The 20,942-nt window shown below is 40.6% G+C and overlaps 1 pseudogene; it reads left to right on the top strand.

Annotated features, from left to right (window-relative positions):
* The first annotated feature begins 312 nt into the window (after positions 1 to 312).
* Positions 313 to 19,072, top strand: LOC136322352 (SWI/SNF-related matrix-associated actin-dependent regulator of chromatin subfamily E member 1-like; annotated as a pseudogene).
* Positions 19,073 to 20,942: the final 1,870 nt, after the last annotated feature.

The following is a 20,942-nucleotide window of genomic DNA, read 5'->3' as shown; positions in this document are numbered from 1 at the left end:
CATATGTTTTTAAAGACTAATGTACAAGAATATTTATTTTATCATAGTAAAAAACAAAATGTTGGAAGCAACCTAAATACCCACTCAACCACAGGGAACTGGTTAAATAAATTATTACCCATCCTTGCAGTTTTTATAGCGTCATTAAAAAGAATGAGCTAGATCTAGGTGTATTCACATGAAACTACGTTTAAGATATATGAGTTGAAAAAAAAGATGGACAAAGGGAGGTGAGGCCAGAGCTGCAGGTGCTTTTTCTGCCTGCGATGTCTCAGATTCACTCTTAAGGCACTGAGAACTTATTCTTCAAAAATGTCAAAAAGTCAATTATGTGCCCCATCTCCCACACCAGCTCCTGCAGCACAAATACCCAGAATGCCACAGTTTGTGAGATGCAATCCACATAGTTATCTTGCCTATGACAACCACAGACTGGAAGGAATCCAAACACCAACAGCTGGGTCACTTCACCCTCTGGTATGACCATTGCAAAACCCCCAAAGCCATCCAAAAAGCTGCCAATGCCCTATATGAGGTATAGCAGAAAGGTCTGCAGGGGTAGCCAACCTTTTTATACCTACCGCCCACTTTTGTATCTCTGTTAGTAGTAAAATTTTCTAACTGCCCACCAGTTCCACAGTAATGGTGATTTATAAAGTAGGGAAGTAACTTTACTTTATAAAATTTATAAAGCAGAGTTACAGCAAGTAAAGCATATAATAGTAATTACTTACCAAGTACTTTACGTCAAATTTTCGCTAAGTTTGGCAGAATAAATCTTTATAAAACAACTTACTATAGTTAAATCTATCTTTTTATTTATACTTTGGTTGCTCTGCTACTGCCCACCATGAAAGCTGGAACGCCCACTAGTGGTTGGTAGGGACTAGGTTGACTACCACTGGTCTAGGGCCAAATAAAGCCTCCCAACCCTGACCTAAAGTTGTGGGAGATTGACAAGATTATTGGTGCATGTGTCAAGATCTCACTGGTGAAGAAAAACAGAAGTATTTAAACGAATACAAAGGAGAAAAGATAAGAGTACAATGAATCTATGAAGGCCTACTATAATTTGACCCCACCCCCCACCCCTGCATACCTTGCTTATATAAATGTAAGAAGTCATGTAGAAGCTGCCTTTAGAGAAAGTTGACAGAGGCCATCTCACATGGAGAAAGCAGAGACTTCCATGAGCATTCAGTCTGCTGAAGGTCCACACGATTACGATGATGGCTTTTCAATGAAGCAGACAGCCACCACCTGTTTCCAGAGAAATCACAGCTCACTGGTGAAATCTTTAGTGAGAGTGCTGTGACAGATGTTCAGTCAGTTGTTACTACTAGAATGTAGATCCTCAAATGACTGGTCCAGTCCTTAAAGGTTCATCAGCGATACCTAGAAGCCAAACTTCTTCAAATACAGAAGCGATGCCAGGAAAAGAAGGGGAAATTCCTGAAAGCACAGACTCACTTAACAATGAACTTTAAAGGTTGTGTAGTTTGAAAATGGAAGTGGAGATGGAAAAATAATTGCAACTGAAATTGCATAGGCAGAGAGACAGGCTCGTAAAAGGCAGGAGGAAAGGGAGAAGGAGGCAGCAGAGCAAGGTGAAAGCAGTCAGAGCTGTACTGTCCCTGAAGAAGAGCAAGCAGTAATAACACCCAAGAAAAGATGCCCTGGCAGATAGCTTGATTGGTTGGGGCATCCTCCCAGAGCGCAGAGGTTACCAGTTCAATCCCCAGTCAGGGCACATACAAGAACAGCTCAGTGTTCGTCTCTCTCTCTCTCTCTCTCTCTCTCTCTCTCTCTCTCTCATTAACAAATAAATGTTTAAAACAAAAGAAAAGAAGAGGAGCCCTGGCGAGGTTACTCAGTGGGTAAAGCATCGTCTCAGCATACCAATCACAGTTTGACCCCCAGTCAGAGCACCTATGAGAAGCAATCAATGAGTGTACAACTAAATGAAACAACTAAGTGAAACGAGTTGGAACTTCTCCCTCTCCCTTCCTCTCTCTCTTTCTCTCTCTCTCAAATCAATGGAAAAAAATATAAAAAATAATAATAAATAAAAGATGAGAGCATTCCAATGGAGACAGAGTAGACACACATTGAAGAAACGACAGTCTGTCAACAGACTGGTGAAGAAAGCACCTCTACTCCTGAGGACAAGGAGAGTGGACGGGGGGAGGAGGGGAAGGGGCCAGTAATGGTAGCACTGCTCTGAGAGCCACAGCCCGACAGTGGGGAGCCACCAACAGATCCCACACCAAAGGATGAGGGAAAAGGGCGAATGCTGCCTTGTGTAAGGTATTCTAAATACTTTTTTTTAAATGAAAAAAAAAAGTTTTTGAGGTTAAAGAAAAGAAAAAAGATGAAGAGATACTTAGAATATTCTTATTTATGGGAAGCAAACGGTATATACATATACCTATGTGTAAATAGAAAAAATTCTAGTAAATGCCTCTGAAAAGAGGTTCTAGAATATAGACACATTTCAGTGTTTACTCTTGTGCTGCATAAATGCTTGCTGTGTTCCTATGTTATTTTTTTCAATTAAAATGAGAACTAATGATAGAGAAAAGGAAAATGCATGCTTCTGTAAGCAAAACATTGTGTTTGCAGCAAACATACTTAATCCACTGTCCCCGGAACCAAGGACACGGACATTTGTTAGGAGAGAGGAACCGTGTGCACTGCAGTCTTCCTGCCAGGCAAGAACTGAAGAGCTGTGAGTGTGCAGGTCTCAAGCGAAAGGAGGAAAAGCAGGTCTCACTAAGGTGCATGGAGAAGGTGTAGGGGCATGGAGCAGTGTTAGAAGTGCATCGTGAGGTGTTTTGCTGGGGCCGGTGGGGCTTAGGAGAGTGGATTCTGGACCTGAGTTCTCTGTATTCCAATCTGGCTCCAGAACAGTTTGTCATGTGATTTTTGGCAAGTTATATAGCTTCTCTGTCCTCATTTTCCTTATTAATAAATAGGGGGTAAGAATAGTACCTGTTTCATCACGTAGTACTCAGATTTAAATGAGTTCATATACATAAAGCATGTGGAATAGTGCTGGGCACACAGATCACTATTTTTTTAAATTAATTTTAGATAGAGAGGAAGGGAGAGAGAGACAGACAGAAACATCGATCTGTATGTGCCCCCACTGGGAATCGAACCCACAACCTTAACGCATCTGGATGATGCTCTAACCAGCTGAAGTATCCTTGGCCAGGGCAGACCACTATTTAAATATTTGCTATTACAATTAAATTGAACAGAGGAAGGAAAAATTATTTTTAAAAGGAAGTATAATAACCAATTAAAATGGTGGTGGGGCCCTGGCCAGTTGGCTCAGTGGTAGAACATCGGCCCAGTGTGCAGAAGTCCAGGTTTGATTTCTGATCAGGCACACAGGAGAAGTGACCATCTGCTTTTCCATTCCTCCCTTCCCTTTTTCTCTCTCTCTCTACTCCTCCAACCACTGCAACCATGGCTCAATTAGAGCAAGTTGGCCCTGGGCACTGAGAATGGCTCCATGGCCTCACTTCAGGCACTAAAATAGCTAAGTTACTGAGCAACTGAGCAATGGCCTCAGATGGGCAGAGCATTGTCCAGTAGGGGGCTTACCTGGTGGATCCGGTAAGGGTAAACGTGGGAGTCTGTCTCTTTGTTTCCTCACCTCTCACTTAATAAAAAATAAAAAAGTGGTGATGGTGGAGGAGGGCAGGGGTTAAGCTAGAACTCTATATCATACCTAATCCAAAATAACTGGAAGGTGGATCAAAGGTTTAAACATGAAAAACAAAATGACATAGTATAATAGAAAACATAAGTGTATTAACTTGTTATCTTAGTCATGAAAGAAAACTTTCTGAATATGATCCTAAAAGCCAAAACGTTAAAAAAATGATAGCTGAAACACATAAAAAATTAAAAACTTCTTCAATACACACAAACCTCTATTATCAAAGTTTGAAGAAAAACAGTGGGGAATATTTGACCTCACTAGTGATCAAGAAAATACAAATTAACAAGAATGACAATATTCAATGCTTCAGATAAATGTGGTAAAACAGGCACTTGTCAACCCTGGCTGGTTGGCTCAGTAGTAGAGCGTTGGCCTAGAGTGTGGAAGTCCCGGGTTTGATTCCCGGCCAGGGCACACAAGAGAAACTCTCATCTGCTTCTCCACCCTTCCCCCTCTCCTTTCTCTCTATCTCTCTCTTCCCCTCCTACAGCCAAGGTTCCATTGGAGCAAAGTTGGCCCAGGTGCTGCTGAGGAGGCATCCCACCTCAGGCACTAGAATGGCTTCAGTGGCAACAGAGTGACGCACCAGATGAGCCGAGCATCGCCCCCTGGTGGGCGTGCTGGGTAGATACCGGTCTGGTGCCCGGTGCATGCGGGAGTTTGTCTGACTGTCTCCCTGCTTTCAACTTCAGAAAAATACAAAAAAAAAAAAGGAAAAACAGGCACTTGCCTACAATGTTGACCAGAATAGAAACTGGAAAATGTTTTTTGGAGAAAAATTTGGCATTATGTTCCCAAAACATTAAAATGTATGTGCTGTTTGGCCTAGCAATTCCACAATAAGGAATTTATCCTAGGAAAATAATCAGACAACTGTAGAATTCAAGATAGAAATCTCACAACGTGTTTTTATTCCAGTGAAAAGTTAGAAATAACTTAAAATGTCATTAATAGGAAATTAGTTCAATAATTTATGTTATATCCAGATAAGAAGTGCCACTAAAAGTGATAACGCAGATCTATACTTATTAATATGGAAAATGATCAGATTCATTTTAAGTGAAAAAATCAGGTTGCAAAATAACATGATTAATACAACCCTTTTTGTTAAAATACCTGTGGGTATGGGCACAGAAGAAAGCCTGAAAGATTATATATTGTTAAAATGCTAACTGTGTAATTACTAAATAATAAGATTGTAGGTGGTTTTTACTTTTGTCTTTATAAATTTCTGCACTGAATGTAGTTTTTAAAAATACCATAATTATGTATTACTTTTATAGCAAAAAAAAAATTTTTAAATGATACTTTCTATTGGGGAATTCAAAACAGAAGTAAACCTTGAAAAATGAGTATGCTATAACCCCTTCCTATCACGTTCAAGTACACCAGCAATCTCTGTATGTGTTTGATGGGCAGACAAGTGAATGCAAACTAGGCAGAAAATCCATTTTTATTACACATATAAATACCTGATATAAGGGCTTAACCTCTCAAGGCTAATTTAAATATAACTAACCTAGGGATTTTTTTTCCACTAACATTCAGCAGAAGAACGTTTATAATTTCCTTAATCATCAAGTCTTTTAAAAGGTTGCTGACTGAAACAATGATATTTTTGAATAGCACCATAAATAGGCTCATGAACTATGCCAGACAAGGTAAGTCTCCCCTTCAAAGACTTAGACTCTCCACTCAAGAAACATTTAAGCCTAACTGAGCTGGAGGTTGTTGAGTGGTGAAACACAGTCTCTGCCCTTAGAATGTATACTTGTAGCAAAGGGCAGACCTCTAGAGACGAGATGTAAGCTTAAAAACACCATTAACTCTGCTTGGTGCTAAAACAACAGTAACAAACAGGGGCAGAGAAAGTCCACATGGGCAGCAAGTGAAAAAAGCTTCATAGCGGGAGAAAGTCCTGAGCTGGCCATCTGAGAGAGATGAAAATGGTTGTCTTCCTCAGTGGGGAATAGGGAATAATGACAGAAAACCCGTAGCATTTAAAGGTATAATGGAAGAAAGATTGGAGTGCTCAAAGAAGAGTTGTCTTATTTAACTTAGAAAGGATGTCCTCGTCACAAATTAAACAATAGAAAACACCTAATTAAAAAGTCCAAAGCATTCATTATCATCCCCTATCCCCATCTTTCTATACTCACTTCCTAAGGTAATGGAAGTAAGAGTTTCCACACTTTGTACATCAAATACATAAAGGCACCGACAAGGTTTTATTCGCTTGCTTTTGGTTTGCTTTACTTTGGCAAATATGGAATCATGCTGCCCACATTTTTCTGCAATTTTCTTTTTAAACATTTTTAACAACTAAGGGTTATCTCTCTTGGTCAATGAGTATAGTTCTGATACTTTTTTTTTTTTTTTTTTTTTTTTTTTTTACAGAGACAGAGAGTTAGAGAGAGGGACAGATAGGGACAGACAGACAGGAAGGGAGAGAGATGAGAAGCATCAATTCTTCGTTGCAATATCTTAGTTGTTCATTGAGGGCTTTCTCATATGTGCCTTGACGGAGGGGGGGGGGGGCTACAAGAGTGAGTGAACTCTTGCTCAAGCCTGTGACGTTGGGCTCAAACCAGTGACCTTGGGCTTAAAGCCAGCGACCTTTGAGTTCAAGCCAGAGACCACAGGGTCATGTCTATGATCCCACACTTAAGCCAGGACCCCGCACTCAAGCTGGTGAGCCCGCTGTTGGGCAGATAAAATATATTATGCTCACTTTGTTAAAGATGGCATTGCCCATGTGGAAGCCCGTCGCCCAGGTGATGGTATTAGTTGCCCTTCTTGCTTGGGATGCTTGTGATTGTATTCATGGGAGGGCTTTTGCGCCAAAAGGTTTTAAAAGGAAAAGAGATCACGTTGTTCCAGGGAAGTGGGATTACATTCTAGGAGGAGAGCAGAGAGGAGAGCAGATAAAGGCCACGTAGAGAAGAGAAGCAGCCAAGATGGCGGAGTGCTGAGGGAGAGGCCAGTTTGTGCAGAGTTTGTGCAGGGAGAAGGAGATGGGGAACAGAGGTGAATGAGGCTGGTGAGCTAGAAACCTTTGATTCTAGGAAACTCGGATAAGTCAGTGGCTTTGGGAGCCCTGAGTTGAAAGGGAAGTATTTTCCCACTGTGTGTATTTCTTGCCGCCGGGTGCAAGCTAGGATAAAGCTAATGGCCCACCAGTTCTTGGCTTCATTGTTCCATTACCAACTGTCTGAATCAAATGCGAACCTGCATTGGCCAGGCAGCTGTGATGGTGGCCGTGGCTACTGGCTTTACACCCGCGTTCAAGCTGGATGAGCCCATGCTCAAGCCGTTGACCTCAGGGTTTCAGACCTGGGTCCTTTGCATCCCAGTCCAATGTTCCATCCACTGTGCCACCTCCTGGCCAGGCCTGATAAATTTTTTTAAAAATTGCCTCATATTGCAGACTGCTCAATATTCGATCATTTCTCTATTGTTAGACATTCCACTTGTTTTCACTTCATTCTTTTTTCTTCCTTCCTAATTCAAACAATGCTTTAACCACCCTTTGGTATGTATCCTAACTTTCTTGTGAATTTATTTGTATGGGATGGGCTTCTGAGTATGTATCTGTTGAGTCAAAGACAATATGGACTTCAAATCTTAATGAATATACCAACTTCCTTTCAAAAAGCTAGTAATTTACGTATCAGCAATGCGTGAGGGCTCAAGCTTTACTTGTTAAATATATATATATATATCTGTCTCTTGAGATGGCAAAATGCTTGAGAGCTTCTCTAGCATTATTTTTAAATGGTTTTGCCAATCTGATGGATGGAAATGATACAATTTATCTAAATGTTCCTGGCTACTTAGGAAATCAAATAACTTCCTATGTCTATTGAATATATATAGAGTTCCTATTCTGTGCATTTTCTGTTCATGTCCCTTGTTCACTTTCCTATTAGGTTTTTTGTTGTGTTGTCTTAACATTTTGAGGAAATCCTTTGGACCTTATATGTAATGCAAACATTTTCCCCAGTCTTTAATCTTTCTTTTGATTTTAATCTATTACATATGTTGTCTTTTCCTTTGTGACATCTCAGTTCCCCAAAAGGAAAGGAGCATCCTTAACCCTGAAGACACAGGCACACAGAAGAATCCTAACAAACACGATTTGCTACATTTTCCCCAGATTCCCACACTTACTTTATAATCTCTGACCTATGATATTCTTCTCTGACCTATCATCCTCATTCTTCATCAACCCAGCAAAAAAATACTCAGGTCTAATGGGTTTTTCCTATGAAGATCCCTTTGTCATATGGAACTTAAATAAATCTGTATGCTTTTTTTCCTATAGCCCTGTTTATGTCAGTTTAATTTTCAAACCCAGCCAGAGACCTTAAGGGGACTGAAGAAAACTTTTCCCCTCCCTATATCTTCTTTCACTATTCTTTTACATAGTTTTCATGCTTCTTCTCTGGTTTTTATTTGTCTAAATAAAATTAAAATAATTCCATCCAGTTCCCCTACAAAATTCTTAGGATTCCTATTCATATGTGCAGAGAGTTTTTATCTGGAAGAGATTACAGCAGACTTCTAGCTGTAGTTTCCTCAATGGAATGAAATAAGTTGGGACTTCACACAACTGACTTTTTAGCATATGCATATATTACATAAAAAGGGTAAAAATCTCTTTTGAGTTTTTTTTTATAAAATCCTAGTATTCTAATTGCACTTAAATATATTCTAGACTGGTTGTATATTCATAACTAAGAATCCGGATGCTACTGAGCACTTGAAAGGTGGTTAGTGTGGCTGAGAATGGGAAGTTTCATGAGAAAGGAACATATGGTCTAGACCTTAAAGGATGAACAGGTGTCTTACTGACATCAAAGGGTGGTGAGGACATTCAAGAGTCTGGGAATGGCCTTGCATAAAGACCCAGAGGTGCGAGCAATCACTGCTCGTGAGCAGTAGAGCCCCAGGTCTTGGGAATGAAAGTAGAAGAGAGAAGTATGGACTGTGAACAGTAAGCCAAGTCCCAGTCTTTAGATGTAAAATGTGATGAGACGCAAAATATGCTTTTCCCCTCTCCCCAGGGAATTTCAAAATGGGGCAGAAGGAAAGGCAGAAACAAGAGAGCCAAGACAAGGCTAAATACGCCCTACCAGGCAGTGGCACAGTGGATAGAGCATAAGACTGGGATGCAAAAGACTCAGGTTCGAGATCCCGAGGTCGCCAGCTTGAGCGAGGACTCATCTGGTTTGAGCAAAAGCTCACCAGCTTGAGCCCAGGGTCGCTGGCTCGAGCAAGGGGTTACTCGGTCTGCTGAAGGCCCGCGGTCAAGGCACATATGAGAAAGCAATCAATGAACAACTAAGGTGTTGCAATGAGCAATGAAAAACTAATGATAGATGCATCTCATCTCTCCGTTCCTGTCTGTCCCTGTCTATCTCTCTCTCTGTCTCTGTAAAAAAAATAAAAAATAAAAAAAGACAAGGCTAAATTGTAATCTCTGTGAAGACAGGGACCATCCCTGTCCCATTAGGCATTCTATTCCCAGTTCCTAGGGCAGTGTGCAAAGGAGCTCCAAGAAATATTTTCCAAATGAATAAATGAAAAGCACATCCAAAACAACAGTAACTATTCTGAGGAAGAAACAAAGCAAATAATAATGTGGAGTATGGAAAAAAATTAATGATAGCATGATAAATAGAAAAACATCACTGAGCAATCTGTTGCAATACTAATGAAAAATATGTGACGTCTACCCACTGAGTCAATGAATATATTTAATATTGTTCTGAGAGCATTCCAAAAAGTATTTATTTGAAGGGGACTCTCGCCCTACCAAGTTCCTACTTGAAAATTAATACTTGAAATGAGTTGTTAAAATGATGTAACTGCAATAGTTGAGATGGGATGGAAAAGCAAAATTGAGTGATTGATCAAAAGGCAAACTAGCTAGAGTGAGATCGGCGGAGCAGCTCCTTTATGGTATATTGTCACCACTCCAGGATGAAGCTCACAGGTAAATCAACTACACAGGAGGCTGCTTAGTGTGATGGAAGCAGTTCTAGTGTCGAGTCAGGAGACTGGGGCTGCAGGCCCGGCGCTCACTCACTCAGCCACCTCTGCCCTCTGTTCCCCCACCTGCAAACAATCCCTAAGTTCCCAGCCAGCTCTGAGATTCTGTGGTTCTCAATAATGAAAAGAAAGGAGACACGCTCCGCAGACTGGCAATTTAAGGCCTGAACACCATCCATTGGCCATTACAGTCATTTTGGGAAAGAAACATTTATTAGTTAAATATTTATCTGTCTCATAAGGCAGCACGCACTGTCCAATCAATGATAGAAAATTAATGCAGCATAACTCCCGCTTTCGGGGAGCTTACAGTTTAGCAGACGAGAAGAATATAAGTATGTATAAATATAGAAAATTCAAGGCAGAATGTGGAAAGCATCATGGAAGAGATAGAAACAAAATGCTACTGAACATCTCAGGACTGTCGGGGGAGGGGTCCTGGCCCACTGGAGCCGAGTGCGCAGGTCAGAGTGTTGGAGAACAGGCTGCTGGGCTCGCCCTGCCACGTGCAGCCAGGCCACTGAGTCAGCAGACAGCTCTGACCTGAGCAGCCGAGTAGGTTCCCAGAGCTACAGTTGCTTTCCATTGAAACAGTTTCCAATCAACAAACAGTTAAACCTCAGAAATTCATTCATTAATTAGGTGCTGAATACTTAGAACCCAAACATGATTCCCCATTGGTGATGAGATCCCTAGACCAGCCAATAAAAGCCAATTCAAGCCAAAAGAAACTGAGATCTAGTCCAAATAAGACTGTTTTGACATCGTTTAACCCTATACCTTCAACGTTGTACAAAATGCAATTCTGAACTTGAAAAATAAAAAAGAGAGAATGTAACATTTCAAAGCACAATGGGCTTGGTAAAAGGTGGCTTTTTATGGGGATTGTTCCACTTACCTATTCTTTAGCTGGGTAACAAACTATCCCAAAACACAGTGGCTCAAATCACAATCATTCTGTTATATCATGATTTTATGGCTTTGAACAGATTTGAAGAAGAAACTCTTTTCATTTATACAGTTCCTACTTGAAAACTTTTCATTGAAATTGAGGTTTTTAAATGTGAGCCATAATAATTGAAACGGCATGGGAAAACAATGGGTTTTTTTTTTGACAGAGACAGAGAGAGGGACAGACAGATAGGAACAGAGATGAGAAACACCAATTCTTCATGGCGGCACCTTAGTTGTTCATTGATTGCTTTCTCATATGTGTCTTGACTGGGGGGCCACAGCAGACCAAGTGACCCCCTACTCAAGCCAGCAACCTTGGGTCCATGCTGGTGAGCTTTGCTCAAATCAGATGAGCCTACGCTTAAGCTGGCGACCTCGGGGTTTCAAAACTAGGTCTTCCGCATCCCAGTCCGATGCTCTATCCACTGTGCCACCTCCTGGTCAGGTGGAAAAACAGTATTTTTGAGGGACTTTGGGTGATTTGTTTGTTTCTCATGCTGCTGCTGGAGGTCACTCAGTGGTCAGTCAGCAGAAGGTGGGTTTGGAGACTCCACAATTGCCCATTCACATGCCTGGTGCCTTTGCGAGGACATCAGGAAAGCTGGACTCAATGGGACTGTCCACTGAGCACCCACATGCTGCCTCGCCAGCATGGTGGTCACAGGAAGTAAGACTGCTTACATGGCATCTCAGGCCTCCAAGAGGAAGTCACACAGCCCTTCTGGGGGACTCACATATATTCTCGGGTTTGGAGAGGGGAATACAGATGCCACCCTTTAATGGGAAGTGGGTCAAAGAATTTGTGGCCTTGTTTTAAAACTGCCTACGGGATGGAATCCTTGGAAGATCAAGGCACATACACTGTCACAGCGCTTGCTCACTCTGTGTATTTTATTCTTTTACAAAGGGGACTAGGCAGAGGATTTCAGAACTCTCCTAGTACCTATTTATTCTTATATGCCAATTTTTGGTAAAATGTGCTCGAGGAAAACTTGGCCTCCCATCTCTTTTTTATATTAGAAGTTATCTACATATTTAAGTATACAGTAGTATCTTTATTTAAGTACCCCTGACAACTTGAAAATCATTTTCAATAAGGATTGATTAGGTAATTAAGAAACTGAATTAATATTTCACAATGTATGTTTTCTTTATATATAGCAAAATACAAGCTGGTGTGTGTGTCCTTGTGTGTGTGTGTGTGTGTACATATTTGTGCTTTCCTTCCCTTTGTACCCTTTTATTACCCTGAACAAATGAAGATACTGCTCACAAAAGTAAGGGGATCTTTTATCGCTTCATATTTATCTTGAAATATTCCCTAATTTTTGTGAGCAGTATATATATATATATATATATATATATATATTTACGGATAAACATTTTAAAATTTGGAAGCTTAGTCTTTTTCTTTTTTGCTCCCATTGGTTTGTTGAGCGATTTGTTTCTTATGTTTATCACTGGAGTGAATTCCAAGTACTCTGCCTGGACGAGGGATTGCTTTCATGGGTAACAATGTCAGATGTTGTAGAAATTAAGCAACAGATGAGAGAGAAGCACCTTATGTTACACATCAGAGAGGGATTCCCTCTTTATCTCAGAAGTGGGGCTAAGGATGGCCACTTTACGCATGTCACTGATGTTAGCCCCCTTGCTGTCTACAGAGATGGTAATGTGCACATCAGAATAATGTGCATTGGCTTTATGTATTTAGGATTCTAATTTGAAAAAGAGTTGAAACAACTAAGCAACTAGTGGATCCAGGATGAATGGCATCTAGGCAGATTTGGGATGGGACTGGGAAAAGAAAGTAAAAAAACAAGGATTTGATTCAGGATTAAGAATTCTATGCGCCTGACCTGTGGTGGCACAGTGGATAAAAGCATTGACCTGGAACACTGAGGTCGCTGGTTTGGAACCCTGGACTTGCCTGGTCAAGGTATATATGGGAGTTGATGCTTCCGCTCCTCTCTACTTCTCTCTCTCTTTCTCTAAAAATGAATAAATAAAAATCTAAAAAAAAAAAAGAATTCTTCCCAATTTGGGAGTAGAGGATTCATTAATATTCATACCCAATCTTGATTGAGCTAAGCCCCTACTAATTAGTTCATAATGGAACTTCCTTGTGGGGTCTTTTAGAAGCCCATGGGATTTCCCAAGGAGGGTCTTGTACACACTCAAGAATTAGTCTGGACCACTATTTGCGTTGGTCTCTATGGCCATTTCATGCAATTTTTGAGGGACCTCAGACAATGTTCAAATGTGCAAAACGAGAGCGAGGTAGCAAGGAGAAGGTATGTTATGGTATACTACTGCCTCTGCTGGCTTCTGTCAATCCAAGCCCTCGGGAGCACTAGCCCCATCACTCGGAACTCTGCAGGGTCCCTACTGAGATGTAGATTACTACTGCTCATCACTGCTGATGCTGGACATCTTCACCATGCTCCCCTTCCTCTGCAATCTCTTGCAAAGTGATAAATACGTGTTTTCTTCTCTGTTGTAAATTATTTAGAGGATCAAAGATTGCCTAAATTTCTAAACAAGAGGAATTTTAATTCACACACTGATATCCAGGAATGCTGGAAGACGTTACGTGAGTTCAGAACCACTGCCATGACTTATATGAAAGAACTTCTCTCCATTTGTTAGTCCTGTTGTTAAATTTGCAAAGATGGATTTAACACCGGGTGCACTGGGCACGTGCCCTGGGCCCAGACTTCTGAAGGGCTCTGCAAAACCCCAACTTTATACTTTTTTCTAGTGACAAGGGACCCAATATTTTCTTCTGCGCCCGGGGCTTCAACTGACCTTAATCTGCCTCTGTAAATTTGTTCATCACATCAGAGCCCACCTTCCTGCAATATGGCTTCTATCATGTCTCCTCACATACTTCAAAAGTAGTACAACACACATCCACACCAAATGTTTGATTATGTCTACATTCAGTTTTATACAAACTCCCGAGTTTTTCTCTACTCTTTTATGTGGATATAGAAAATTCTTAAGAAAAGAAATTTTGTTTTATTTCATACTTTAAATATAGTCAAGATTCAATTTCAGCCCAACTGGGATTCCTACTCTGCCCTTATTATTGACTTTACAATTCAGTATCATAACTCCGCCTTCTCTTGTCTATCACCACACCCAGACTGTGAGCTGCAATAGGGAAGGAGACAAAGACAAGGCTTTTGGTCCACCATCCTATATTCCCAGCACAACATGTGTCTTGGCTCATAGCAGGTGTCTATAAAATATATATTAAATAACTGACAAAGGAGAATTCCAAATGATGCCACAGGTCTATCAGATAGCAAGAGTTTCAATCATTTAAATAACTGTCAACAATCTTTCTTCAATAATAATAACTGAGGTTGTGAACAAGGCAAGCAGTTCACTCCAGAGCTGAGGTGCCCTGGTACTGTTCATCTGGGGGCCAACATGCACAGGACAACAAGCCTCCTTACAATGGTGCACCAGTGTTTCCTCACCCGGGCACAGAGATGGAGTCTAGCAATGATCACCCTGTCCCTGGCCTTCTGCTATGCCTGCCAACAATGGTGTCACTTGGTACCAGCTCTGAGGCTCTGTGATGCTAAGAAGGAACCACCTCATTTCCCGTGGATGACTGTGCAGATGTACACAGTCAAATCATCACCAACCTAAGGCTGGATTTTGACCAAATCTAGAGGTCCCCAAAGTCCACCTTTCTGAGAGCATGCTGCTTAAATTACAGCCATCCTCCGAAGGACTAGTTTATTAGACAAATCTAATATAAAGATTTTTCTTTTGGTATTTGACCTGATTAGACCTTAAGGAAAAGTCAGGAGGCACACAAAAGCCTGAGATTATTCTGCCCCCCCCCCAAAGAAAACCATTTGCTCAGTGCAAGGGATAGTGTATCATGTTTACAATTTAAACAAAAATATTTGGATTGTGCATTCTTTTAAATATTTCTATGTGAAACTAGAAATGTAGACAAAACTTTATTATGCTGTGATTTGACAGAGAAAGAGAGGCTGTCTGCCTGGCAGGCTGCTGGAGTTAACAGCCCTGGACTGATGTCAATTCTTTTGAGCAGCTAGCCAATTCAGCGGAACAGTAAGTCATTTAAATAAATGCCTGGTCTCATTAACTCCTTTTCAATGAATTACTTGGTTGCTTGATGAAAATGCTTCCATATTTTAACACTGGAAGATATAACACAAATGCCTTTGACAACTTTTTAACACAAGAGAGATCAAAACTGCCTAGCATATGTTTTAGGTGCTTCTCTAGGTAAAATACGCCACTACAACCACCACCTCTTGCCATAAAAAGGTTTGAAAACATTCCCACCTTATCATTTCAACTGTTCAATCCAACAGGAATGTTAGGTGGGAAAGACAATTATGAAGGCAGGAAAAGGGGAAGGGGAGCAAAGGGGGTTTATCTCGTCCACTGAAATGAGGGAGTCGGCAGTCCTATGACCAGACAAAACAAGATAACCAGGTGTCCCAGCAGTTACAAGAGAAACTACAAAGAGGTACCATGAAACCCTGTCTATTGGCCCTGATAACAGAGAAATGAAGCCTTGAAGCTAAGAGTATATAACTCCTGAGATCCCAACAGGCAGGGCACTCAGGCTAGCTGAGTTTGCCCACTTGTGCCTTGTGCCAAGTGTATAGCTTTGCTTCATAATAAACTGCTTGTTTTGCTCAAACACTGCACCCTGCCCCTCATCGGAATTCCTTCTCCCAGCATGACAAGAACCAAGGAGGGAGAAGCCCCAGGGACTCAAGTCTTCTCTGATAACAGGACTACAGAGTAAAATACCTAGAGCTATATGATCAATATCTGATTTTAATAAGTCATAAGAAAGTAGATTAAAATAAAATATATTGTACAGCAAACCATTCTCTTCCACATAAAGTAGGGTTTTCTTTCCTCTCTTCCATTCTTGTCATTATCTCTCCCCCAGGGAAGAGAAGTGACCCACCCAGACAGTGTGATTGGAATGCCTAAGAGGCAGGACCTCACTGTGCATGGTGCAGCCCCTGTCTCTCCATCTCTTTCTCTCAGTCTCTCTGTTACTGAGAAAAGCTTGACCTCAGAACACATTCTCTGCTCCAACATGCAACTCACAGGCTGTGATGATTCAGCTCTGCCAGAAACAAGATGGATGAACTCAGTTCAGGGACAAGGAATTAAGAAGCCCACTTGGCTGCAGAGCTATACTGGGACCCTGAATCAGGTTTCTGTTGATTCCAAACTCAAAAAAGGAAAGAAATGGACATTGTTTATTGCCCCTCCTGGAAAATGCAATACCTTTAAACTCTAATTGTCTATGGTAGTTAATATTTTGATTCTTCATTTGATTTTCTAATTTTGGTATCAGATTAATGCTCTTATCTGCAAATGTTGACATGCTGATGAATGTTCAGCAACCAGCTTTCTGGGAAGAAAAAAGTGCTGGTTTATAGTATTTGGTCATTTGTGTGATGTAAATACTGTTACTGTGGATAATCTAAGCCAACCATATGAGTGACGTCACTGCTGCATGCGGGGAAGAGAGGCCACAATGCACTCTCACTATCTGTTACGAACTGGCTGTTGCATACCACCATCTATAAAGTTATTGCCTGAAAATCGAAGTCCAAGGATTATTGTGCCACTTTTATAAACAAACTACTACTTTATTGTCAGTTGAAACTAAGAAGTGACTATAATACTTATTACCCAGCTAACTGTGAAAGCAGAATCACCCACTTAACATCCAGTTCAAATAAAATGCCATTAGCTGAATCATCTTTCCCTTCTTCCTTGCATTTTTTTCTTTTCGGCTTCCTTCTTTCTTCTACAAATCAGACTGGCTGTCCGTCACAGCAGGAGAAACAAGCGTGTGAAGGACTAGTTACAGCAGTTTGAGAGATGCTGATGACAGTGTTCACTAAAATTAAAAGCTGAGATACATTGAGAGGCATTGATATTTGTGAAATCCCCTAAAGTTTGGAAAGAGCATGGTGTATTGGAAAGAATGGACTTGCAACTGAGACAGAGGAATTTGAATGATAATGCTGATATTTACTAGCTCTGTAACACTCTCTCTTTACTGAGGAAATGCCCCTGGAAAAGAAAGAAGGTAATCTGGTCAAATTTCCTTGTAAGCTTTCTAATGACAGACCTCCAGGCAAACACAATAATACTTTATGTAGGAAAAAAAAAACCTTATTCATGGAATGCTTTGGGCAAGATCTGTCCAGAATTGATTACTATGATAATATGCAATTTGCAGATTTTGCTCCCTAAAAAATGCATGTAATCTATGTGACAACTGAAATATAAAATGAAGATGTTTCATACAAGAAAAAGCTCTCTTCCATATGTGATGTTACTGCACACACCACTTAGACACCTTGTTGTTAATCAGAGCCAGAACCAGCCCCACTTCAGCAAGAAATAACCTGGGAGTTAAGTTGGTGGGTCTCAGACACCCTCCCTTCACCTGTGCCTTGAAGTTATTTGTATCCTTGAAACTATTAGTAAAGCTTGCTACTGTGTAAGATATCTGATCCTGGGAGTCTGATGTGATTACCTGATCCTTTGTGCCATCTTTTACCTTTAGCAAGTTAGTAAATTGTTTTATCATCAGTTTTCATCTGGAAAATGAGGCTAATAATGATTTTCTCTTACAACTATTGAAAAGAATAAACCAGCTCTGGCCAGTGGCATGGTGGATACAGAGTTGTCCTAGAGCAGGGGTTTCCAGCTCATTCCCAAGTAAATCAGTTAAACCCCAAGGTCACTGGGTACAGCCTGGTTGGGCACATATGAGAGGCAACTAATGACTCCACAATTAAGTGGAACAATGAGTTGATGTTTCTTTCTCTCTCTCTCTCCTTCTCTCTCTTTCCTTTCCTTTCTTTCTCTCTCTCCCTACGCCCCCTCCAAATAAAAAATAAATAAATAGTAGCAGGAAGTGACTCGATGGAGGTAAGACACTCAGATAACTTAATTGATGAAGGAAGGAGAATTTATTAAAGCTGGCAGAGCACATGAGACTAGTAGCACCAAAACCCGGGCTCCCTGAATTGTATTTTCTCACAGGTTATATACCTTTACAGTATCTAAGCAATGGGTGTGCAATTTTTTTGTTTAAGGTTTCCAGGACTCAAGGAGAGGGGAGCTGGAGTTTCAGTGGGGTCAGCAAGCAGGGGTCCAGATCATTAGTCATAGCTACATACAGATTCTTCTTTTCTTGCTTTGTGTTGTGACTCTAAGCAACTATGATATTTAGAGAACTATGGGATATAATTTATAACTGGCTGACTCAGTTATCCCTGCTGGCTAGTATTCTTTTCATTTCCCTAGTTTTCTTTTCATTTCCCTAGTATTCTTTTCATTTCTTCTTTCTCAGGGAGGAGGGGGCTCGCCCTTCTTTTCTCAAAATAAACCAAATTAAGACATGGAAAGGACTTAATGCAGAGCAAAGTACAACAAATGTCACTTAAATCTTCTACCTGTGACTCTCCAGTAATGAAATGATGTCCTGGGGTGTAGGTGCTGAGTTTCCAGAATTCATTCTGTGGTATTGTGATTTATGATTAAAAAATAATATATATATATATATATATATATATATATATATATATATATATATTTTGTCCATGGTTTCTGGCTCACAATTCCCAACACCCTTGGTATTTCCTAAGCAATAAAAACAAAGGAAACACCTTTTGTTATAATATTTGGCCTTTTGCCCCATTTCTTGCAATAACTTGTGAAAAATAGCACAAATGGGGCCATTTTATATTAGAGCAAGAGCAATCATTCCAGAGAAACTGCACTACTCGTGTTCTTTGAACCTTTGAACTGGTCTAAGCTGTCACTGTGTGTGAAGTCGAGAGTAAAGCAAACTTCCTGATCACAAAGACTTTCTATCTGAAGATAAAATCCATAACCAGTTCTGTATAGACGAAAGCATCCCAGCTTGTCAGCACCAACAGCAAACGTTTTCCTCTTTCCATATGATTATTTTTTCTTTTTCTCATAAAAACTTCTTGCTTTCACCCTGTAAACAGGAAACTATGTGGGCTTGAATCTGTGCTCCCAAATGGCAATTCTTCGACCCCAAATAAAGGCTTGCTGCATGCCATTTTAGCTAGTGAAAGTTCTTCACCTCTTACGTGGGGATCCCCATCAACAAGCGCACGGGTCGTCCTCCACAGTGTCCAGCACATGATCTGCAAGAATAAATACCTTCTCCCATTTGTACGTGTCCGCACACAGAGCAGCCTCAGAGCTGCAGCCACAGAAGCCAGTGACCGTGAAGAAGAAACAGACCCACCCCACTAAGAGCTCCTGAGATGACCCCATCCCCCAAAGCAATAAAGATGTGAGCTTAACTTTTCTGAAAAAGAGAAAACAACCTGAAATATATCAATCAGTTTAAAAACTCCACAATTGGCCCTAGCTAGGTAGCTCAGTTGATTAGAGCATCATCCCCAAATGCCAACGTTGCAGGTTCAATCCTAGGTCAGGGCACATGCAGGAAACAACCAGGAATGCATAAATAAGTAGAACAACAAGTTGATGTTTTTTCTCTTTCTCTCTCTAAAATAAAAATCAGTAAATAAATTTAAATATATATATATAAATAAAAAGTAAAAACTCTTAAATTATTCAAGTAAAAGAGTTCTGGGTTAAAATTTCTTCTATCATCACTAATAACATAGATGGTTGGGTAAAAGTCAAATAAACTTGTTTTCCTAAGCATTCACTCAACAAGCATTTACTGAACACCTCCTACATGCCAGGTATAGGCAGGACCCTGAGAACAGAGATACAAACAAACAACATGGTCTCTGCTCTTTCATACCGAGTCCACTGTCTGGCCAAGAAGCCATCTTTGAACAAAGAAAACACAAGTACATTTATTATTACAAATCTTGTCTAGTGCTGAGAAGAGAAAGTGCAGAGCGTAGAGAAAAGGGCTATTTTTATATTGAGGCTCAGGGCATGACCTTTAATTTGAGACTCTCAGAATTAAGAGTGTCAGCCAGGGGGCAGGTGAGGGGATGGGGGCAGGCAGAAAAAGAGCCTTCAGTTTGTTATTTTTAAGGTGTGTGGTTAATGTTAATGTGCAGGTAGGCTGACAAACACTATATAAATCATCTTCTCCACTTTGATTTCCTCTTTCCTTGCCCCTAGGACACCACGCTCTCTCAGTTTTCCTTGTACTTCACTGGCCACTTTTTTTCATAGTTTATTTTGCTGGCTCTGCCTTCTCTACTACTGGTCTTGACATTATAGAGCTTCATAGGACTTGCCCTGTTCTCTACTTCTCTCTCTCTCCTCTCCTTTCCTCTCCTTTCCTTTCCTCTCCATTGATGATTTCATCCACTCTTGGCCTTATATACAATCTATATATTGTAAAAAAAAAAAAATTCAACTGAATAAATTTTAAAGATCTCATTGGCTATATTTAGTGATTCATCAATTAAGCAGTATCCAATCTAGCAGATAGAAAGGAACTTGGAGGAGCTATACAAAATGAAAGACTTATTGGCAGAAGGGAGAAAGAATAAGGAAGGTATATTCAGTAAAAGGCAGAGTGGTTATTGCAAGATTACTTCCCTTTAGGGCAGGGGTCCCCAAACTTTTTACACAGGGGGCCAGTTCACTGTCCCTCAGACCGTTGGAGGGCCGGACTATAAAAAAAACTATGAACAAATCCCTATGCACACTGCATATATCTTATTTTAAAGTAAAAAAACAAAATGGGAACAAATACAATATGTAAAATAAAGAACAAGTAAATTTAAATCAAGAAACTGACCAGTATTTCAATGGGAACTATGGGCCTGCTTTTGGCTAATGAGATGGTCAATGAACTCCTCTCACTGACCACCAATGAAAGAGGTGCCCCTTCCGGAAGTGCGGTGGGGGCCGGATAAATGGCCTCAGGGGGCCACATGTGGCCCGTGGGCCGTAGTTTGGGGACCCCTGCTTTAAGGGATGGCAAGGGTCTATCAGGTGATTTCTGACTGATTGGTTTAAGATTCCATTTCTGGGAGAGTCTAAACTATAATTAAATTAAACTTGGTTTAGTAACACGAGACTTAGCATAAGTGACCCCATTGTGGGCCTATTGTCTTGTTTTTGTTTTTGTTTTGTGACAGACAGAGACAGAGAGAAGGACAGATAGGGACAGACAGACAGGAAG

This window comes from Saccopteryx bilineata, chromosome 2 (assembly GCF_036850765.1).
Source record: "Saccopteryx bilineata isolate mSacBil1 chromosome 2, mSacBil1_pri_phased_curated, whole genome shotgun sequence".
Taxonomy (NCBI): Eukaryota; Metazoa; Chordata; class Mammalia; order Chiroptera; family Emballonuridae; genus Saccopteryx; species Saccopteryx bilineata.
This window is presented reverse-complemented; position numbering and strand designations above follow the sequence as displayed.